Below are 8434 nucleotides of genomic sequence, written 5' to 3'. Positions count from 1 at the left end.
CATTTCTCCCATGAATAAATAAAATAAATGCTTATATGCTTGTTTACACATTTGTTCAAACATTTTAGAATCTTTTCTCCTGAGTGGCAAATTATATTCAACTACCTGATATCTTTGCAAGCTATCTACCTATTCCTCATTTTCAATATCTTCCTGCTATTATTACAAATGTTGATCCCAATGTGGAATTTAGCCAACGGTATTCTGGTAAATGTTTAACAACACAAACAACAAAACATTCATGCACACTCCTACAAGAGGGTACTTCAAAAAGTTCATGGGAAAACTATGTTAAAAAGTGGTTTTGGTGCAAATTTTTTGAAATCCATGCATAGTTTCTCCATAATACAATTTCCCATGAACTTTCTGATGATCCTTCATATGTGTGTGTGTGTGTGTACATGATAAATCTAACTTTCATAAAGGGTGTATAGACTTCAACTTATAAATAAAAACTCTACAACATTTTGTAGTTGAAATTCTATACAAACTATTCTCGAAAAACTTTTTTTGTCAACCTTTTATTCATATCCAAACTATGATTTAAGGAATGTTGGTTTGTATCTTCACTCATATTAATGATAAAGACAAAAATGAAATAAGAAAAATTTCTGATATATTTTATACAATTAATGAATTAATTTACTTCTGAAATGAATAATAGGTTTCAAGTGCTTACAGAAAATTTCCTAATTTTAATTCACAAAGAAATGATTCAATCTCATTTCTTTAAATTTATTGATTGTTTGATTTGAAAGGCAGAATGACACTGAGAGAGGTAGAGAGAATCTTCCATTCCCTGGCTCACTGCCCAGATGCCCATAACAGCCAAGGTTGGGCCAGGCCAAAGCAAGAAGCCTGGAATAGAAATATGCTATATGGTCTTTGATGACTGTTCTTTCATTTAACAAGATGTTTTCATGTTTTATCTTTGTAATATACATGAGGACTTCATTCTTTTTATGATGGAATAATAATCCGTTATATAGCTATAATAATTTGTTTATTCATTTCACAGTATTTATGACATTGGGGTTGTGTTCACCTTTTGGCTCTTACAAATAATGCTGATATAAACATTCATGCAAAAATTTTTGTGTAGGCATTTTTTTCTTATCTCTTCAGTATGTATCTATGAGTAGAATTTCAAGGTCACATGGAAATTCTGTACCTAATTACTTGAAGTATTTCCAGACTGTTTTCCAAAGTGGTTACAGAAGTATATGAAATTTCTGATTCATCTACATCTTCATTAACACTTGCTATTATCTAACATTTTGACTCTACCTATCTAAGTGTATATGGTAGTTTTGATTTGCTTTTCCCTGAAGACTGATGGTACATAACATCTTCCTCTGGGGCTGCTATTCTTTTCCTGTTTATTTCCTTAGTGACAAATCGCATTATGTTATTGATAATTACTTCTCTCCAGTTTTGTTAAACCTTTGAAATTGTTCCACAGAAATAACAGGTTTAGGTGGGCCAACAGTAACCCTAGTATGACTGTGGATGTTGTAGGAGTCCCCCCCCCCCCGCCCTGCTTTATCTATAGCACAACCAGCTGCTAAATTCTACTAGTTACAGGTTGTTTGTCCAATTGTTAAAAAACAATTCTGGGGAATAATTTGTTCCATAAAATAATCCAATAAAATTGAAACTCTTTTGAAGGGCTTATTTCAGAGGAAGAACTATCTGTTTTACGGTTTGTTCTGCCTCCTGGGTAAAAACTGTGAGCCATTCTTCTGGCACAGTAGTTAACCCACTATGCCACAATGCTGGCCTCCCTTATTTTATTTTTCACTTACTTGAGCCAGAGAAAGTGTGTGTGTGCTCCCATACTCCAAATGCTTGTAGCAGCCAGGGGCCCAAATCAGGGAACCAGGAACTCAATCTAAGTCTCCATCATGGGTAGCAGGAAGCCATCTATTTGAACCATCACCATTACCTCCCAGCGTCTGCATTAAAAAGAAGCTGGAATCAGGAGCCAGAGCCAGAGGCAACAAGCAACCCCAGGTACTCCAATATGGGACATGAACATCCAAATCAGTATCTTAAATACTAGGCCAAACACATAATCCCAAATTTTTGTTTTTTAACCCATGAGTTCTGTGTTATTTTGTGATGGTATGGAATAGACCCAAAGCCTGTGGCTATGAGGACAGCCCAATGACAGGGGTTGTACAGAGCTAGAGGCAGCTGGGATCTGCCTGAGCACACTAATACAATGGGTTTCATGTGAATGAAAATGTTCTAGATGTATACAGTATTCATGGTTGCACAACATTATGAATGTGACTAATGCCACTGAATTGTAAATTTGAAATTGTTCAGGTTGTAAGTGTTTTGTTTCATTTCCTCAACAATTAAAAATGCAGGCAAAATGAACACATTCTCAAATAAATAAATAGAAACCGAAACAAATCATTGTTAGCAGTTCTGTTTTAGAAAAAATTTAGGAGGATTTCCAGGCACAAAAGAATACAATTTGTAAAAACATATACACAACATACAAACACACACACAGGTGACTATAATGGTTATTATGTAGGTAATTAAAACAAGTATAATCACAATTAGTTTTCCTTACCTTCTGGCTACGAGTTTAAAAGCAATTATATGTAAAAATATGTAATATTGCATCATTATTTCTGTAATATAGAGAATGTCAGAATGTTATATATTTGACAGTAATAGCAGAAAGAATATGGATTATAGCAACCTGTATAAGAAATTACACCAGCTAACTCAAATACACAGTAATCAATAGAGAATCATATATAAGAAGAAAGTTATTGTAGAAATACTGTAAATGTTAATTTGCCCAACTTTGTTCCCTCAAGTAGATTGAAAGAAATTATATAGTGTAATAATTCTATAAAGTAATAACTATAATTTCAAACAATATATAAAACATTGCTTCCAACACACATACATAACATATGTGTAACATTAATCGCATGAAATGGAGAAGGGTTAGGGCTATATAGGAGCATCATTTTAAAAAATTTCACTGGAATTGGGGCTGGTGTTATAGTGCAGCAAGTTAAACTGCTACCTGCAATGCTGCCAGCCTACATGAGCACTTGTTTGAGTCCTGGCTGTTCCTATTCTGATCCAACACCCTGATAATGTGTCTTGGAAAGCAGAGGAAGATAACCCAAGTGCTTGGGTCCCCGCCACTGACTTCTGTAGAATACAATGCAGTGATCTCTGGTGATGTTTATGCCTCTCAAAATCATGGAATTTAAATATTATGGTAAAAATTAATATATCTTAGAAGTTAAGGGATAAGAGGATTAAATATATTTGCCTAATATACATCCAAATATTCATAGGAAAATGAGGAAAGACTCATAATAAAATTATATTCCTTGTCTCTGAAGGCTCATGGTCATAGCTGATGTTTATAGCTATCTTTTTCCATTAATCACTTAATATTCCATTTGCCCAGTGCAATTACTTTAGCTGATTGTGGTTCTTTGCCTGATGGTTAAAGATTCTTTGTTGAATAGTCTGTTATTAGTAGTCCTGTCTAACTTGGGTTGTTAGAGTGTCCTGTTGACTTGACTCACATAGCATGGGAATATAACAGATCTCAAGGATCTCTTGGGTTCAAGAGAGACTTTCTCATTTTTCTATTCTCAAGTAGCAGTGCATAGTTCTATTGGAGTCAGAATTAATCACCACAGCCAGCAGAATAACTCCTTTCTTCATCCATTAATTCAGGGACATGTAGAACCAAAAGAGACTGAATGGAATATTTTTAAAGACATGATTTTTAAACTATTTATATTTTTGAATTTTTTTATTTTTTTAACTTTTATTTAGCAAATATAAATTTCCAAAGTACAGTTTATGGATTACAATGGCTTCCCCCCCATAACTTCCCTCCCACTCGCACCCCTCCCATCTCCCGCTCCCTCTCCCATTCCATTCACATCAAGATTCATTTTCAATTCTCTTTATATAGAGAAGATCGATTAGTATATATTAAGTAAAGATTTCATCAGTTTGCACCCACACAGAGCATAAAGTGTAAAATACTGTTTCAGTACTAGTTATAGCATTAATTCACATTGGACAACACATTAAGGACAGAGATCCCACATGAGAAGTAAGTATACAGTGACTCCTGTTGTTGACTTAACAATTTGACACTCTTGTTTATGGTGTCAGAAATTTCCCTAGGCTCTAGTCATGAGTTGCCAAGTTTATGGAAGCCTTTTGAGTTCACCAACTTCGATCTTATTTAGACAAGGTCATAGTCAAAGTGGAAGTTCTCTCCTCCCTTCAGAGAAAGGTACCTCCTTCTTTGATGGCCCTGTTCTTTCTACTGGGATCTCACAGAGATCTTTCATTTAGGTTTTTTTTTTTTCCCCCCCAGAATGTCTTGGCTTTCCATGCCTGAAATACTCTCATGGGCTTTTCAGCCAGATCCAAATGCCTTAAGGGCTGATTCTGAGGCCAGAATGCTGTTTAGGACATCTGCCATTCTACAAGTCTGCTGTGTATCCCACTTCCCATGTTGGATCATTCTCTCCCTTTTTGATTCTATCAGTTAGTATTAGCAGACACTAGTCTTGTTTATGTGATCCCTTTGACTCTTAGACCTATCATTCTGATCAATTGTGAACTGAAATTGATCACTTGGACTAGTGAGATGGCATTGGTACATGCCACCTTGATGGGATTGAATTGGAATCCCCTGGCACATTTCTAACTCCACCATTTGGGGCAAGTCTGATTGAGCATGTCCCAAATTGTACATCTCCTCCCTCTCTTATTCCCACTCTTATATTTAACAGGGATCACTTTTCAGTTAAATTTAAACACCTAAGAATAATTGTGTGTGAATTACAGAGTTCCAACAGTATTAAGTAGAACAAAAAAATACTAAAAGGATAAAGTATTAAGTTGTTCATCAACAGTCAGGACAAGGGCTGATCAAGTCACTGTTTTTGAAATTTATTTGAAAGGCAAAGCTAGAAAGAGGCAGAGAGGCAGAGAGAGAGAGAGAGAGAGAGAGAGACAGAGAGAGGGAGAGAGAGATGCAGAGAGAGGGAGAGAGAGGCAAAGAGAGGGAGAGAGAGGGAGAGAAATCTTTCATTCACTGGCTCACTACCCCAATGGCCACAATGGCTGAAATTGGGCTGATCTGAAGCCAGGAGCTTCTTTCAGGTCTCCCACATGGGTGCAGAGGCCCAAGATTTGGGACATTTTCTACTGCTTTCCCAGGCCATAGCAGAGAGCTGGATCAGAAGTGGAGCAGCCAGGACTCGAACTGACACCCATATGGGATGCCAACACTGCAGGCTGCAGCTTTACCCATTATGCCACAACGTCAGCCCTTCTGAGTGGAATCTTAACTTCCAAGTCAATGAAATAATTGATGTATCTCTTGATGTAAGCATCTCTCCTTGAAAATTAAGATCATTAGATCAGTATATCATAGGTTTGTGAGAAACAGCAGCAAAAATTTGGAGTAGATCACGAGATGTACTAGTGAACAGTGCCACCTTCACTTTTACCACTGGACTCCTGTACTCATAAAATGTGACTAAAAGAGAAACAGCAACATTTGTCAGATGTTGACTTAGAGGATGCACATACTTCTAGAGCATCTTGAACAGACCTACAAAGGTACTACCAATTCGCTAACACTATTAATACCATTTTCAAGAGGCCATTCCAACATTCTATTACCTGCTGGTAACATGGCAAGACTAAAGAATTCCATGTGGTCAAGTGCATTACAATACTTAATTTGCTGTGAAGTAAGACCTTTGTTCACAAGCAATGATATGAGAAATTCCACAGCAGTGGAAAAGACGTTGTATATATCCATGGGTCATAGTTTTGGCAGAAGCATTGTGTTTGAGGGAGGCAAATCTTTATGCAGAGTACCCATTTTAGAAAAAACAACATTCTGCCCCCTCCATGATAGAAGCAGTTCAATGTAATCAACCTACCACCAGATATCATTTGGTTGAGTCCTGCAGGAAATTGTGATATACTGGAGACTCAGTGATGGTCTCTGATGCTGGCATTGTGGGCATACAACAGTGACTGTTGCCAGGTCCTACTTTCTAAGTGAAAATCTTTATTACTGAGCCACACATATTCTCCATCCCTGCCACCAAGGCCAATTGATTCTTGAGTCTAAAGGACAATAAGAGGTGTGCCTGGAGAAAATGATCAACAGGTCATTCTATCCTTGTGACTATCAAAATCTTCCTCTCCCGAGGTAACCCTCTGGTAAATGCTTACATAAGACACAGATATCTTCCTGTTATGGCCTTTCCAGAGAATTATGTCCAGATATATCTTCCCCCAGCCTCTTTCTAACCAGTTATCCAATTATGTTCCTTCCAGGTCAGTAACCACCCAAACTATTGGCCACAACTCATGAATTGGCATTTATTTGCATATCTGGCCATTTCTTCTCCCAAGAAAAATGAACAAATTGGTATACTGCTTGAAGTTTTGCTCACTGGGAAGGTTTTCCTCTATCATTGTCCTGCAGGGATATCTCTGAAAGAAATGATAGTTCTGCTGCTGTCCACTTTTGGGTGGAGCCTGAATACCACACAGAACCATCTCTAAACTACATGAGTTTTGTCTTTCTCAATCAACTGATTTTAGGGAACTCTGCATAAGGCTATTGATGCAAGCTGCAAGAGAGGAAGTGATACAGTAAGAGTGGCAAATGCAAAGAATTTGGCCCTTTCCTTGTTTAATTTACTTGTTCTTCCATGACTAACTCAAGCTTGATCGCCTTGATTTCCACTAGAGGCTAGTGTGCCGCTTTTCATATATGACTTTATGACCTGATGGAGAAGACGATATGAAGTTTAAAAAGGGTGGCTCTGGTCAAATAATTTGCTGGTTGAGCCTTTAGTCTCTACTTCCATTAACAAGGAAAAGATCTCTCTCAAAAGAAAAGTAGTTACTGCAGAAGATAGAAGGGCTTTGTTCCAAAAACCCTAAGGGTCTGCAGTGTAATTAACCTGCAGGACAAAGGTTCCAATCAGCATCTCTCTCTCTCTCACTGATAGTTACACTTGGACAGTCATTGGATACGCAGGATGGAATGGTACAAGAGGGAGAGTAACTTATATAACAGCATGGACCTGTTTCGGGGCCTTTTTAAAAAAAATCTGTGCTCTAGTGCGGGGGAAGATGTAGCTGCCTCTTCCCCGAACCACCCCTTTGCCTCTGGACTTCTCTGAGACCAGCAGCCGCCCGACTAGGGGCCCGGGGCCGCAGGCTCTGCCAACAACCATGGGCTCCGTGTCCAACCAGCAGTTTGCAGGTGGCTGCACCAAGGCGGCGGAGAACGCACCCGAGGAGGCGCCGGAGGACGCGGCCTGGGCGGCGGACGAGCCACAGCTGTCTGTCACACGGGGCCGGCATCTGTAAGTGATTCAACGTGCGCATGGGGTTCGGCTTCCTGTCCATGACCGCCCGCTATGGGGTCGTGCTCGATACCGCCCCCCCCCCCGGATGTCTTTGTGCACCAGAGTAAGCTGCACATGGAGGGCTTCCGGAGCCTGAAGGAGGGTGAAGCAGTGGAATTCACCTTCAAGAAGACCGCCAAGGGCCTGGAATCCGTCCGTGTCACCAGGCCTGGTGGGGTGTTCTGTATTGGCAGTGAGAGGTGGCCAAAGGGGAAGAGCATGCAAAAGCGCAGATCTAAAGGAGACAGGGGCTACAACTGTGGAGGTCTAGACCACCATGCCAAGGAGTGCAAGCTGCCACCCAACCCAAGAAGTGCCACTTCTGCCAGAGCATCAGCCATATGGTGGCCTCGTGCCCACTGAAGGCTCAGCAGGCCCCCAGCGCCCAGGGAAAACCAGCCTACTTCCGGGACGATGAAGAGGCGATCCACAGCCCTGCCATGCTCCCCGAGGCCCAGAATTGAGCCACAGTGGGTAGGGGCTGGTTTTTTGGCTGTCAGGAAGTTTCAAGGAGCAGGCATCAACTGCAGAGTGGAGAAAGTGGGGACAGGGTGGGTTGGGGGGAGCTGGCATTGCCACGTATCCCAGGCTGGGGTTCACAGCATCACCCCTTTTTCCTTCTTGCTGGGAGGAAGGAGGCAGGGAATTCCAACCATGTTGTATCCAAATGCAATTAAGGGTTTTGGGAGGATATCACCCTGTAACCCGCATGCTTTATCTGAGGCCCCGCGTGCCAAATCTCTAGCTTTGGAAAGTCGCCTGGATGGGGGAAGTTTTCCTTTGAAGGAAGGATATGGAATAATACTTCCCTAGCCTGGGTGAGAAGATTGGTTGTGTGACCAGATTCCTGGACCCAACCCCCAAACCACTACGTCCTGTGGGAGGGACTCTCGGGAGTAAGGCAGGGTTTTTCACATCTTGTTTCCTCATAACTCGATCCTGGGACAGGGTGCTGGGAACTGTCCCAAGCAGTGGGT

At 40.5% G+C, this 8434-nt stretch overlaps 1 pseudogene; it reads left to right on the top strand.

The window, feature by feature from the left end:
• Positions 1 to 7281: 7281 nt before the first annotated feature.
• LOC100349608 (protein lin-28 homolog A pseudogene) lies at positions 7282 to 7921 on the top strand (annotated as a pseudogene).
• Positions 7922 to 8434: the final 513 nt, after the last annotated feature.

This window comes from Oryctolagus cuniculus, chromosome X, assembly GCF_964237555.1.
Source record: "Oryctolagus cuniculus chromosome X, mOryCun1.1, whole genome shotgun sequence".
NCBI lineage: Eukaryota > Metazoa > Chordata > Mammalia > Lagomorpha > Leporidae > Oryctolagus > Oryctolagus cuniculus.
Note: the sequence above shows the minus strand (reverse complement) of the source record. Positions and strands in the feature narration are given on the sequence as shown.